The sequence below is a fragment of the Oncorhynchus kisutch genome, linkage group LG19 (assembly GCF_002021735.2).
Source record: "Oncorhynchus kisutch isolate 150728-3 linkage group LG19, Okis_V2, whole genome shotgun sequence".
In the NCBI taxonomy this organism is placed as follows: Eukaryota; Metazoa; Chordata; class Actinopteri; order Salmoniformes; family Salmonidae; genus Oncorhynchus; species Oncorhynchus kisutch.
The window spans coordinates 35425928-35441989 of NC_034192.2; the positions used below are offsets into that span (position 1 = coordinate 35425928).

Below are 16062 nucleotides of genomic sequence, written 5' to 3' on the forward strand. Positions count from 1 at the left end.
CACCAAACCACAAATGTAAGCACCTGGAGTTTGCTAAATGTCATTGGAACTTGGATTGGAACCAGGTACTATGGTCTGATGGGACTAAAATATAGCTTTTTAGCAAAAAACAATAGGTGGGTATGGTGTAAGAAGACCCATGGTCATGCTGAAAATAACCTAATCCCCACTGTGAAGTATGGTGGTGGATCTGTGATGTTGTGGAGCTGTTTAACTTCCAAAGGCCTTGGGAACATCGTTAGGATAGATTGCATCATGGACTCCATCAATAACCAGGAGAGTTTAGGCCAAAACCTGTCTGCATCTACAAGGAGGCTAAAACTGGGTCGTTGTTGGATCTTCCAGCAGGACAAAGTACCAAAGTAATACCTCCAAATCTACACTTAAAATTGTTCAATGACCATAGAATCAAGCTTTTGCAATGTCCATCCCAGGACCATGACTTAAACCCCATTGAAAACCTGTGGGGTGAGCTGAAGAGTTAACAAGCGAGGAACAAGGACTGAAGGATCTGGAGAGTTTCTGTATAGAGGAATGGTCTCAAATCCCTTCCTATGGATTCTCCCACCTCATCAAACAGGAGACGACTCAGAGCTTTTATCTTGGCAAAGGGAGGGTGCACAAAGTACTAAAGGCAGAGGTACCAATAATTGTGACATGCATGTTCTTTTCGTGGTATCCAATTGGTAGTAGTTACAGTTTTGTCTCATCGCTGCAACTCCCGTACGGAATCGGGAGAGGCGAAGGTTGAGAGCCGTGCGTCCTCCAAAACAAAACCCAACTTAGCCGCACTGCTTCTTGACACAACGCACATTCAATCCTGAAGCCAGCCGCACCAATGTGTCAGAGGATACACTGTATACCTGGTGACCTGGTCAGCGTGCACTGCGCCCGGCCCGCCACAGGAGTCACTAGTGTGCGATGAGACAAGGATATCCCTGCCGGACAAACCCTCCCTAACCCGGACGATGCTGAGCAAATTGTGTGTCACCCCATGGACCCCCTGGTCACGGCCGGCTGCAGCAGAGCCTGGGCTCGAACCCAGAATCTCTGGTGGCACAGACTTAGACCACTGTGCCACCTGGAAGGTGACATGCATTTTTTGAATAAAATAATTTATTTAAAGTTTAGGTTCATATGATATTTTGAGTGTAATATCAAGCTGATAAACAACAGCCTTTTTTATTCATATTTAACTAGGGTTCCAATAATTCAGCAGGGCACTGTACTGTCTTTACACACCATTATATGTATATATATTTATATACATTATATGTATAAAGTATATATTTATATTCCGGTCTCTGACATTGCTTGTGCTGATATTTCTTAATTTTTCTGAATTGCGTGTATTGTTTAAACATGTATTTAATGACAGGTACAGTTTTTACTGATATATAATTGCTAACGTATGTTAAGTAAAGATTTTTCAACAATCATTCTCAGGATAGAACATTGATTATAGTCAGTGACAAATATCAAATGGGAGACCGGAGGAATAGCTGTAGATAGATCAACTCTCCAGTAGGAGGTGCTGCCCAGCCTTGAGTTGTTTTCTTATAGTGAAAATTACATTGAAGATCTGATGTTGTTACAACGGTACAAATTCACCATATTTTACATTAGTCTATGGTAAAAATTGGTTACCATGAAGACATAACCCTCAAAACAGGTTGATTACGTTGAAAAAAATCTGATGTATTTTGAACATAGATTTCACGTCCCAATACATCAACAAATTACGTTGAAACAACATTGATATAGCCAGTTTAGCCCAGTGGCTTTGTTCATGTTTTATCCATGCCCCCATACTGCAGAATATTCCTGAGGAAGTATATTGCTGGTGGGGTTCATTAAAAAAATTAAATAATAATCTGGACACTTCTATAACATAGAGATTTGTTTTTTTTAAAAGTCCTTTGAATTTATTCTTGATAATTATTTTGGGTCATTTTGAATGCTGATTTCAAACGTATGCCTAACATCCTTCCCCAAAGGACCTTTCTATGGATTTCAGTTGAGGGAGATCCAAAACATCACAATTATATATTTTTTAACAAATTCAAATGGAATGCCCCAATATTTAAAACAGTTATTGTCTTCTCTTTTCTATTTAGTCATTCTAGCAATTTTGGGCAACTTTTCTCACTGTTTTGTTTTGCATAGCGAAAATATCACCCTCAGTGTTGGTTATAATAAAACAATTATTGTTTGTTTTAGTCGCTTGAAGACAACATCATCACTTTTGTGAAGAGAGAACTGAAGAGATTCAAGAACATTTTGAGTCCAGATCTTCCAGAATGCATTGAGAATCAGGAGGATGAAGAATTAGTGGATGCCAAAGAAGTGAGGCAGGACAGCAGTGCCAGAGAGGGGGCTCTGAAGATCACACTGCAAATTCTGAGGAACATGGACCAGCAGGAGCTCGCTGACACACTGGAGAAAAGTAAGGGTTCTCTGATAGTCTTTACAATCTTTTATGCCCACAGGGCAGACACTTTCATTACAGGAATCATGAGGATAATGCACTTAACTGTTTGACCAAATTATGGTTTTAGCTGTCCAAACATATGAAGTTTTGATTGAGGTGACATTGTAGAATGTGCTCTTTATACGTTCATAGGCACCCTTTTAAAAAATGTACGATCCATGATCTTGGCTGTCTAACTGATGACTGTGGCCGTTGACTTCTGATTAGCCAAAGGATCATTATAGATAAGTATAACAGAGAAATTGCGCAAAAATCAAAAATATATAATTTTATCAGGCCCATGGGTCGCCGGTTATGTCACCATTTTCATTGTTTTATTTTATGTAAAAAATTATATATTTTTGTGTGTGTCAATTTTGACCAGCCACCAAAAAATGCTCTAGCCCATTTGGCAATTTCCAGAATTACCAGATGGTCAATCCGCCCCTGCTTTTGATACAGGATACAGGGATGCTTATTAAAACTATCACCTGTGATAAGTGAAGGGAGCTATGGTAGACGGCATCCAAAGGTTTAAGAGTAGTGGCTACTGCATTCCGATAAACGGTGTCACTGTAGTCAAGAACTGGCAGGAAAGTTGAATGTACAATCTTCCTCATGCTGTTCAGGGAGAGGCATGATCTATTTCTATAAAAGAAGCCCACTTTAAATCCCACCTCCTTAACTAGCTCTGTACTGGTTTTAAACTGCAAATTATTATCAATCCAAAAGCGCAGATATTTACTGTATAGGTGGGAATCTGCTCGATGAAAGAACCATCCAATGCATAAATGTGTAAGCCATCTGAAATATTTCTATGAGAATTCGAGAACAGCATACATTTAGTTTTTCCCACATTAAGTACCCATTTTAAATCAACAAGGACTTTCTGCAAGGCAACAAAATCAGATTGCGGCTCCAACATAGCCTTGTCAGCCTGGTCGAGGTCCATTTTAGAAAACTTCTGAATGAGTGGAGGATGGTCAACAGTACCAAAGGCCATTGGATAGGTCTATAAATATAGCAGCACAGTGATCACTATGATCTAAGCAATTTAATATATAATTTAAGGCAAGCGTAGCTGCTGATATGGTGCTATGTCCAGGTCTAAAACCAGACTGCTACACATTAAGAATATAACTTGACATTAAAAAAGGTCTTAGCTGAGAGTTTTCCAGTGATTCTAATATTTTTGAAAGGCGAGATTGTTGTGTGGTCCCTGCAGCGTACGATCTCAAATACGTTCTTGGAACAGTAGCAACAGAACATATGGTGCAACAAACTCGTCTTAACACCATTGTTGTCTGAACAGCATCTAAATATATTTTTGCACTGGTGGATAATAAAGGTCTCTAACTTTATTCCTTAATTTGACCTTTTAATGTAAAAGATAAATGCAAACTTTACTATTCAAGCATCACACGGAACACATCCACAGCCAAACTCATTCCATAAACCAGTCTAAATAACAGGTTGCACTGACAAAAAACAAACATAATTAAGCGACCTAACAGCTAGATTAGTTTACAATGTACCACATCTCTGGTGAGCACAAGAGACTAATATAATGTTGTTTAGAAAATAAATGCGTGTCAGCTAAGCTAACAACAGCTAAATTCTTTATGATGGCAGCCGCATTTGTTTGACAAGTGAAAACTCTCTAATCCCAGAATGCCATTCACTATAAGACGCAAATAAACAAAGTCTAAGATGGCTGCGCTCATTGCCTGAAAAATATTAACTTAGTTTAGCCACTTTTCAGTATAATACAAATCAATGTACTTGTTACAGTGTATACAAGAACCGGAGCACATGACTTGACAAGTCGTTTACCGTTTTTGACAAAATCACAAAACAAATCAAATGTTTTCACCTCACAGATCATGACATCAAATACAGGCCTACTTCCTTGTCTAACCGTAACGTTAAAGCTGAACAGCGATGAAACCATTTTAGGGGGGTTTGTGAGGGGGTTCATTTCATTTGTGTGTGTGTGGGGGGGGGTTCAAGTCCGTGGGGGGTAGAAATGGGGGAAGGTATTGTGGGGGGATATGATGCAGGAAATATTACTATGGTGGGGGATTTATCAATAAATGGGGGGCAAACACAAGAGAAGTTTATACACTGAGCTGGCAACCCTGAGGTACGAAAGTTACAATCTGATGAGGAGTTTACAACAACTGGGAACTCTGGAAAAAACTAACTCCAACTGGGAAAAATAGTTTTGAACGGTCATCCAACTCGGAATTCCAACTTGGGAACTCGAACCTCTTTCTAAAACTCTGACTTTCCATCCTTAATATAATTGACGTCATGAGTCCACAGTTGTCTTGAAAGCACCAAGTCAGTCGAGTGAACTATCCCTTGTTATAACATCTTTGGTCTGACAGACGCTTACGTGACAAACAGAATACAATTTATGATGTCAACAAACCTGGCGCCACACTTGGCTGGCAAATTGCTTAGCATTAGCGCATCTCAGTCAGTACAACATTCAAGTACACACATCATATGTGTCCAGTACAATCTATGCAAGAATCGGAATGCATGATTTGTCACCAGTACTTGAAAACATGTGAATAAAACAGTAAATACATTATGATCCATACATAGATTTGGTGTGTTACAGCAGAAACGACAACACGATATACAGAAAATAAGCGACTTACTTTGATAGGAACACACACATGTACAGAGTCAAATTTGTAAGACAAACACCTATGAAGGAAATGCGGGCGCCAGCCAGAAGGTCTGCACTGACTAGAGATGCGCAGTTTCTTCATACTTGATCTGGGCAAACACTAGGCAAGGGCTTGGGCGCTCATTGAAGAGAGAAGTTTGTCGCTCAGTAAAGCCTCAAACATAAATTGTCCGCAAGAGTGAAATGGGCTACTTCTTAAGCTAATTAACGAGTAGGCGGAAGACACCTCAATTTAAACTGTTGTCAGAAAATAAAACTTGTTAGAAAATCATTTGAAATTGAAACTTAGCCTATTGATAATTAGCAGGCCGTGTGCCTTGGTTTGAGGGCAGTGCGGGTAACTGTCCTGTTGCGTAACAATCACATTTTGGAACAAAAGATTCAGCTCCTGTGGATTTTTTTACATATTCTTTTTGCAAGGCACTTAATACTTGTGTATAAAATGGTTCAAATTTTTTAAAAGAGTAGGAACCGGGAAGTGCATTATTCTCTGCTATTTGTTTAGAGTTGAATAAAGGAATCCCTAAAGTGTAACTTGAAGTATTTTCAGAAACCATTCTTTCAAATAGATAGCCATCTAAGGCAAAATGTTTTTTAAAAGCACCGCAAATGTATTGTTTGTCTGTTATGGGACCAGAGGCTGTCATAACCTGCTGGGGCAATGAGGGGGTGGAGTTATTTTTCCAAAGATTTAACCAAATGACCATAATTTAGCTGGATTTCCACCACTCTCATATACACAATTCAAGAAGTATGTCAACTTGGCATTTCTAACCAGAGAAGGACATCTGTTTCTCAAATGTCTGAAGGACTGCCAGTCAGAGGTAGAATCAGGAAATCTAGCCCAAGCTAAGTTTCTTTCATGAAATATTTCAAACAATTCATGAGTGAACCATGGGTTAGATCTGTATTTTACCCTTAATCTCTTATATGGGGCATGCTTATCTGAAACATTTTTAAAATGTGTTTAACCTGGCAAGTCATTTAAGAACAAATTCTTATTTACAATGATGTCTTACCCCGGCCAAACCCAGACAACGCTGGGCCAATTGTGCAACACCTGAATTTCCAAGACTGTGTCCCTGTACTAAAAGTGATATTTCTTATTCGTTTTTGAAACCTGAAACCTTGAACATAGACTGCTGACACCCTGTGGAAGCAATAGGAATTGCATCCAGGGAGCTAATTCTCAGTATGACCTTATACTTGCTATTGTAAGAGGATGGTCTCTCAAAGAAAAACAATTTTGGTTGGTTTTTCTTTGGATTTTCTGCTATCATATCTATTGTGTTATATTATCCTACATTATTTTAACATTTCTACAAAATTCAAAGTGTTTACTTTCCAATGGTACCAATTATATGCATATCCTGGCTTCAAGGGCCTGAGCAACAGGCAGTTTACTTTGGGCACGTCATTCAGGTGGAGATTGAGAAAAAAAGGGGCCTTCCCCTAAGAAGTTCAATTGCTTGTGGACATAGGTGGTAATACACACAGCAACATTCAAGTTGTTCTTTATGAATATGGCGACACCCCCACCTCTGCTGTCTCTGTCAAATAAACAAACATTATATCCATTTAGAGACATATCAGAGTCTGGCACATACTTTTTTTAACCAATTCTCAGTAATAATCAAAATGTCCACTTTAATTTGAGAGGCCAGAATTCCAAAAATATACATTTTCCAAATCAAACTTCTGACATTTACATGAATCAGTCCAAGGCCACAGCTGGGATTTCAGATCAGCTGAGTTTCTAACACAAACATGCTATGTTCAGTAGGCAGTGGTGTAAAGTACTTAAGTAACATACTTTAAAGTACTACTTAAGTTGTTTTTTGGGGTATCGGTACTTTACTTTACTATTTATATTTTTGACAACTTTTACTTTTACTTCACTACATTCCTTAAGAAAATAATTTTTACTCCATACATTTTTCCCTGACACCCAAAAGTACTCGTTACATTTTGAATGCGTAGCAGCACAGGAAAATGGTCCAATTCACACACTTATCAACAGAACGTCCCTGGTCATCCCTACTGCCTCTGATTACATACCCTACATTATTAATCTCATATGTATACGTATATACTGTACTCTATATCATCTACTGCATCTTTATATAATACATGTATCACTAGCCACTTTAACTATGCCACTTTGTTTACATACTCATCTCATATGTATATACTGTACTCAATACCATCTACTGTATCTTGCCTATGCCGCTCTGTACCATCACTCATTCATATATCTTTATGTACATATTCTTTATCCCCTTACACTTGTGTCTATAAGGTAGTAGTTTTGGAATTGTTAGCTAGATTACTTGTTGGTTATTACTGCATTGTCGGAACTAGAAGCACAAGCATTTCGCTACACTCGCATTAACATCTGCTAACCATGTGTATGTGACAAATAAAATTTGATTTGATCTGACGGACTCATTAAACACACCTGCTTTTCTCCATAAACGTAAACAATAATTAAATGGTGCCGTCTGGTTTGCTTAATATAAGGAATTTGAAATTATTTATAATTTTACTTTTACTTTTGATACTAAAGTACATTTTAGCAATTACATTTACTTTTGATACTTAAGTATATTTACAGCCAAATACTTTTAGACTTTTACTCAAGTAGTATTTTACTGGGTGACTTTTACTTGAGTCCTTTTCTATTAAGGTATCTTTCCTTTTGCTCAAGTATGACATTTGGATTGATACCCCATCACTTTTTATCTACTTTTTTCATGTTAGCACTCAGCATCCAAGCCTCTCTCCTGTTTGGGTGCAGGCCGTCTCTTTTTAGGAACTGCGGTCGCTCCCAAAACAAATAGAAATTGTCAATAAAATTCAACACTTTTTCAGAGATGAGTCCTGATTTTATCCAAGGTACAGTACATTAATATATATACTTGTGTATTTTGCATTTTCAGGTGTTTTGGGTGAACTTGCTCTGTGTCAACATAAACTCAAATCTAACCTGAAGAAGAAGTGTGAGAGTGTATTTGAGGGAATAGCAAAACAAGGAAACCAGACACCTCTCAATAGGATCTATACAGGGCTCTACATCACAGAGGGTGGAAGTGGAGAGATCAATAATGAACATGAGGTGAGAAAGATTGAGACAGCATACAGGAGATCAGCAAGACAAGAGACACCAATCAAATGTAATGACATATTTCAACCCTTACCTGGACAAGAAAAAGGTATCAGAACTGTGCTGACAAAGGGAGTCGCTGGCATTGGAAAAACAGTCTCTGTGCAGAAGTTCATTCTAGATTGGGCTGAAGGAAAAGAACACCAGGATGTCGAGTTGATATTCTCACTGCCTTTCAGGGAGCTAAATTTGATGAAGTCAAAAAAACGGAGTTTGATGGAACTTCTTCATCACGTTTTCACGGAAACCAAAGAATCCGGAATAACAGATTAGGAAAAGTACAACGTTCTGTTTGTTTTTGATGGTCTGGATGAGTGCTGACTTCCTCTAGACTTCCAAAACAATAACAACTGCTGTGATGTCACAGAGTCAACTTCAGTGGATGTGTTGCTGAAAAACCTCATCAAGGGGAATCTGCTCCCATCTGCACAACTGTGGATAACCTCCCGACCTGCAGCTGCCAATAACGTCCCTCCTGAGTGTGTTGACAGGGTGACAGAGGTACGAGGGTTCAAAAACACACAGAAAGAGGAATACTTCAGGAAGAGAATCAATGATCAGAACCTGGCCAGCAAAATCATCTCACACATTAAGTCATCAAGGAGCCTCTATATCATGTGCCACATACCAGTGTTCAGTTGTATTTCAGCCACTGTTCTAGAGAGAATACTTGGTCAATCTCAAAGTGGAGAGATGCCCAAGACACTGACCCAAATGTACTCACACTTCATGGTCTTCAACAAGCTAATCAAAAACCTGAAATATTCTAATGATGCAGAGAAAACTGAGACATCTGATGAAGAGATCATTATGAACCTGGGGAGGCTGGCCTATGAACAACTGGAAAAGGGCAATCTGATCTTCTATGAAGAAGACCTAAGAGAGTGTGGCATTGATGTCACAGAAGCTTCAGTGTCCTCAGGAGTGTGTACACAGATCTTCAGAGAGGAGTGTGGGTTGTACCAGAAGAAGGTGTACTGCTTTGTACATCTGAGCATTCAGGACTTTCTGTCAGCGTTGTATGTGTTTCTCACATTCACCAATAACAATGTTAATCTTATGGACAAACAGCAAACCACCTCCAAAGAACCTCAGATGTGTAAAGATACACCTGCAACCATCCTGCACAAGAATGCAGTGGACAAGGCCTTACAGAGTGACAATGGACACCTGGACCTGTTCCTCCGCTTCCTTCTTGTCCTCTCAATGGAGTCCAATCAGTCTCTCCTACGAGGCCTACTGACACAGACAGGAATCTGCTCACAGACCAATGAAGAAACAGTTGAGTACATTAAAGAGAAGATCAAGGAAAATCCCTCTCCAGAGAGATGCATCAATCTGTTTCACTGTCTAAACGAGCTAAATGATCAATCTCTAGTTAAGGAGATCCAAGCTTACCTGAGTTCAGGAAGCATGTCCAAACAAGAACTCTCATCTGCACAGTGGTCAGCTCTGGTCTTTGTGTTGCTGACCTCAGAAGAGGAGTTAGATGTGTTTGACCTGAGGAAATACTCTAGATCAGAGGAAGGTCTCCTTAGATTGCTGCCAGTGGTCAAAGCCTCCACAACAGCGCTGTAAGATTTTACCTCTTTTGTCAAACAGAAAACAGACTTATACCAAAAAATACTTTTATTGGCCATGGTTTTATTTATGTCAGCTTAAAAAGGAATTATATTCACTGAAGTATGCTATTGGTATTAATGAGGAAGTTACACAAAACATACATATGGCTATTTAGAAGTAACATTTACATGAACTATTCTTAATGTATACTATTATTAGCCTATAGTCACTATAACCTTGACACTAACTTTGTTTTGTTAATCCAAATGTTTTCTGATCTTGTATAAGTTGCCACAGTAAAACATACAGAAGAGCAAAACTTCTTATGTGTTTTACATATATTATATTTTAGGCTAAATGGGTGCAACCTGACAGAGAGATGTTGTGATGCTTTGGCTTCAGCTCTCAGCTCGAACTCCTCACACCTGAGAGAGTTGGACCTGAGTAGCAATGACCTGCAGGATTCCGGAGTGAAGCTGCTCTCTGCTGGACTGGGGGGGTCCACACTGTAAACTGGAGACACTAAGGTGAGTCCCTACAGGGTGTGGGAAATATTTTCAAACGGGGACATGTGGGGTCACAGAGGAAGGTTGTGCTTCACTGGCATCAGCCCTTCACACCTGGTAGAGCTGGACCTCAGCTACAATCACCCAGGAGACTTAGGTGTGGAATCGTTGTCTGCTGAACTGGAGGATACACACTGCAAACTGGAAAAACTCAGGTATAAGGCAGCAAAATAATTACTTTTTTAGTGTTCACCATGGATAAGGTTTGATACCAGTTTGATATGTGGAGAGTTTGTTTCTCTTATGGTCTCAGAGATCTTACCATGATTGTCATGACATTTTCTCTTTCCTACAGCGTGGACAATGATGCAGAGTACTGGCTAAAATCTGGCCTGAAGAAATGTAAGTCAGTCACTTTTATGAATAGGCTAACATTTTTTATATGAAGGGTCCTATACAGTTTGAAGATTGTTCAGCTTGATGACATTGCTATATTGCTTTTTGGCAAAATTATTTCTATACAAGGCTCTGGATACCTCAAATCCTTTCTAACAACCAGTGGATAATTAAGTGACAATGCCAGATAAGCTGTGGTTTATAGAATATATTGCCACAAGTGTTGCAAACCATACCAATATATCCTATAAACCATGGCTTTGAGGGCATTATACTTTTTATACAGTGGTTACCAACACATTAAAATAATGATTTAGATATTTCCATGAAAAACATTATTTTCATAAATGTATTCATACTATTTCATCCTTCCACGAGGATATAGTCCCGATACATCTGGTCATCCATTCTATTTCTGAGGTTGCTAGCCAAGCCCCACAGGTTCCCCTCTTTCTCAATGTTAGAGACCATTAATTGAATATTTATGTAATATAAAATGCATGTGGATGAGGTTCGTTTCCCATCCATTGTGGACTACCCTGTCAAGCAGCAGACGGTTGATTTTGCCTACGTAGTTAGCTAGAAAAGGTCAGCAAGCTAGCTAGAAACTGTGTAAAGTTGCATAGACAAACATGGATTGTGAACTTCGTTTCTAGCTAACATTATCCCCCTATTCAACGTGGTTTTAACCAATCACCATCCAGGATTAGACCCACCCTTTGTATAACCACTGCCTAGAGATAAAGGTTAAATACAATAAAGGTCCATTGCAGCTTTTAAAAAATCTCAATATCAAATCCTGTTGGGGTAACGCCTAAGACCTTACTGTGATTGTCTTCAATTAAAATGGTCAACAAGAAACATAAATAGCTTCTTAGCAAAGAACAATTTCTCAAACAAGAATTTTGCTAGGACTGTCTGGGAGATGTCTGAGTGGGAAGGGGAAAACTGAAAACTAGCTGTTATTGGCAGAGAGGTTTGGAACTCTCTTAACTGATGTCACCAGGCATGCCAAAACTCCATCCCACTGGAAGAGACTGGAATTGCAGGTGGTGTTTTCAAACAGCTCTTACACTAAAATGGCTCGATCATCAGTTTCACAATTTCACAATATTATTCCAACCTCATAGTGTGGAAATATACACTGAGTGTACAAAACATTAGAAACACCTGGTCTTTCCATGATATAGACTGACCAGGTGAATCCAGATGAAAGCTATGATCCATTTATGTCCCTTGTTAAATCCACTTGGTGTCCCTAATGTTTTGTACACTCAGTATATATAAAACACAGAAAATCACGTGTTTGACTGCACTGGGCCTTTAATTGAGTTTAAAGTGAAAGAACACAGAATGAAAACTACATCTGGATTTTTTAAACCTTCCGTTCTCGACTCGACGTGTCATACATGAATAATACACCATCTATAGGCATAATCTTTTCCTGGCAGAGAAATGAATCCTTACATTCTATGCATTAAATATTTTGATTATGTTAGCTGTGGGACACAATTTTGTGAGTCTGTGTATTGCGATATTGTGCTATATTGGGATGTATCCCTTAGTTGTGGATTATTCTGGTGGGTGGCAACGGAAAATAACCCTAACCATATGTGTCCGGCATCACCAAATACATTTTCCCCATCAACAAAGGCATATCTAGCATATCTATAATCTCTAGGAACACCATTTACCAGTCGTAAGGTTACATGTGTTCCTCGCTACCAGATAAACGTTTGAATCTAGCTGTTGTCCTAACCGCACTATAGTCCTGCTGTGTAGACTACATTACGTGGGAGAAAGTGCGTCGTAAAATGTGCATGGCCTAATGGGAGCGCACTGTCTAATTTAACAGGCATTAGTGATGGGAAGTTGGACTCTTTTTATTGAAACAGATTTTTAAAAACTCGTCCAGTTAAAATAACGAAACTTTTGAATGATTTAATTCAGTAATGCCCAGAGCGCGCAGGACCCCCTGCCCGCGAACGATTAACTAAAACCTCAAAAGAGTCATGATACTACAAGACTCTCGTTCACCATAGGTGATCTATTGGAGCTGTAATTTGTGAATGAGACTAACAAAAGTGTGCTTCAGACAATGTACATTTGTGATGACTAAGCCTACAAATAAGAGTATTTCTTGATTCCTTTGAAACGAAGTCTATTTGCGGCCGCAATAGGGCTAGATTGTGAACGACCCTTGGCGGAATGACTTGACTGCTGCGATGGAGAGAAGCACATATCGTTTGCGAACTGCAGCAGCCCAACCAAACAATTTGTTCTCGAGTTCGAGTTTGTTGAGCAGGCGCGGGCTTTGTAGACTATGTTTTGGTTATACAAAGTTGTGTCCATCGATAACAATCGATAATCAATTAACTATACTGAACAAAAATATAAATTTAACATGTAAATTGTTGGATCCATGAGCTGAAATTGAAGATCCCAGAAATGTTTCATATGCACAAAAAGCTTATATCTCTCAAATGTTAAGCACAAATTTGCTAACATCCCGGCTAGTGAGCATTTCTCCTTTGTCAATATAATCCATCCACCTGACAGGTGTGGCATATCAAGAAGCTGATTAAACAGCATGAACATTACACAGGTGTACCTTGTCCTGGGGACAATAAAAGGCCACTTTAAAATGTGCAGTTTTGTCACACAACACAATGCCACAGATGTCTCACGTTTTGAGCCTCCTCCATAAGGGCCTCCAACGTCGTTTTAGAGAATTTGGCAGTACGTCCAACCGGCCTCACAACCGCAGACCACGTGTAACTATGCCAGCCCAGGACCTCCACATCCATCGTCTTCACCTGCGGGATCGTCTGAGACCAGCCAACCGGACAGCTGTTGAAACTGTGGGTTTAAACAACCAAAGAATTTCTGCTGTCAGAAACCGGCTCAGGAAGCTCATCTGCGTGCTCATCGTCCTCATCAGGGTCTAGACCTGACTGCAGTTCAGCGTAAATGACTTCAGTGGGAGAATTCTCACCTTCGATGTCCACTGCCTTGCTAGAGAAGTGTGCACTTCACAGATGAATCCCGGTTACCACTGGACCGGGCAGATGGCAGACGTGTGTATGGGGTTGTGTGGGCAAGTGGTTTGCTGATGACAACTTTGTGAACAGAGTGCCCCATGGTGGCGGTTGGGAAATGGTAAGGGCAGGCATTAGCTAGTGGGCGGCAGGTAGCCTAATGGGTGGAAGGTAGCCTAGTGGTTAGCCTAGTGGCCAATAACTGGAAGGTTGCTGGATCAAATCCCTGAGCTGACAAGGTCAAATCTGTCATTCTGCCTCTGAACAAGGCAGTTAACCAACTGTTCCCCGATAGGCTGTTATTGTAAATACGATTTTGTGCTTAACTGACTTTCTTAGTTAAATAAATAAAAGCTACAGACAACAAACACAATTACATTCTATGAATTGGAATTTGAATGCACAGAGATCCTGAGGCCCATTGTCGTTCCATTCATCCGCCACAATCACCTCATATTGCAGCATGATAATGCACGGCCCGATGTCGCAAGGATCTGTACCTAAATCCTGGAATCTGAAAATGTCCCAGCTCTCCTATGGCCTGCATACTCACCAGACATGTCATCCATTGAGCATGTTTGGAATGCTTTGTGTCGACGTGTACGACAGCGTGTTCCAGTTCCCGCCAATATCCAGCAACTGCACACAGCCATTGAAGAGGAGTGAGACAACATTATACAGGCCACAATCATCAGCCTGATCAACTCTTTGCAAAGGAGATGTATCACACGGCATGAGGCAAATGGTGGTCACACCAGATACTGACTGGTTTTCTGATCCATGCCCTACCTTCTTTTTTTAAGATGTCTGTAACCAATAAATGCATATCTGTATTCCCATTCATGTGAAATCCATAGATTAGGATGAATAAATAACAAATGTATTTAAATTGAATTTATTTAAATTGACTGATTTCCTTATATGAACTGTAACTCAGTAACATCTTAGAAATTGTTGCATGTTGCATTTATATTTTTGTTCAGTGTACAAATGATTTACAAATTAGTATGGCAAGCTTCTAACTTACTGTTGTGAATGTGAAAGCAGTGTATTGCATTCTGTTCGGGGTGCATTCTGTTCGGGGTGCATTCTGTTCAAAGGAATTTAGAACTTGATCAATGCTGCTTGCTGTGTCAGGTTACCATGACAACAGTCGCAACAACAGGGTCAAAGTTGAATGTCTCTTGCTTAGTTGCCGGCAAATGAATGGCAATATAAACGGTGAATGCCGACAAGAAAGAGGTTAAGATGGAGCGGTTTGAAAAGAGTGCATTCCAACATTGGCCAATTGTTTTTACAGGCAACATACTGTGAATCCTATGTGAAATAAGTATTAGTTTACATTAGAAGACTTGTTCCTTATGAGCAGAAATACTTTTTGATGGGGTTCAAAGAGTTGGTGTTATGAAGGTTCATCTTGTGATATTTTTGTCTCCCTCATCAGATACATGTGAGCTGACACTGGAACCGAACACAGCACACAAACTGTTAACTCTATCCAAGGAGAACAGAAAGATTACATGGGGGAAAGAGCAGCCGTATCCTGATCACCCAGTGAGATTTGAGTGTTACCCGCAGGTTCTGTGTCGCGAGGGTCTGACTGGGCGCTGTTACTGGGAGGTAGAGTGGAGTGGGTTTGGGGCTTATATTGGAGTGGCATACAAAGGAATCTGCAGGAAAGGAACGGAAAATGATTCTATCCTAGGCCATAACCGTATGTCCTGGACAATGCGGTGCGCTGAAGATCATTACATTGCCCGGCATAGTAATAAGACCATTACAATACCCGTTCCCTCAGTCTACTCATACAGAGTAGGGGTATATCTGGACTGGCCGGCCGGCACTCTGTCCTTCTCTGGCACGCTGACCCACCTGTATACATTCCACGCTACATTCACTGAGGCCCTCTACCCAGGATTTAGGGTTTGGAATGGTGAATCTTCTCTTTCAATTTAGCAGATTAAATACCCAGCAAGGGTTTTTGGGGGATTTCGAACTACAGTAGCAGTCAAAAGTTTGGACACACCTACTCATTCAACAGGTTTTCTTTATTTGTACTATTTTCTACAGAATAATAGTGAAGACATCAAAACTATAAGATAACATACAGTGTATATTGTCACGTCTACTCCCGAACCTCCTCTCCGGTGCTCTAAGTCGCCAGGTTATTCATTATTACGCACACCTGCCACCATCGTTACCCGCACCTGAGGCTCATGAGACTC

At 39.9% G+C, this 16062-nt stretch overlaps 1 pseudogene; it reads left to right on the plus strand.

The window, feature by feature from the left end:
- Positions 1-255: 255 nt before the first annotated feature.
- Positions 256-15793, plus strand: LOC109910152 (protein NLRC3-like; annotated as a pseudogene).
- Positions 15794-16062: the final 269 nt, after the last annotated feature.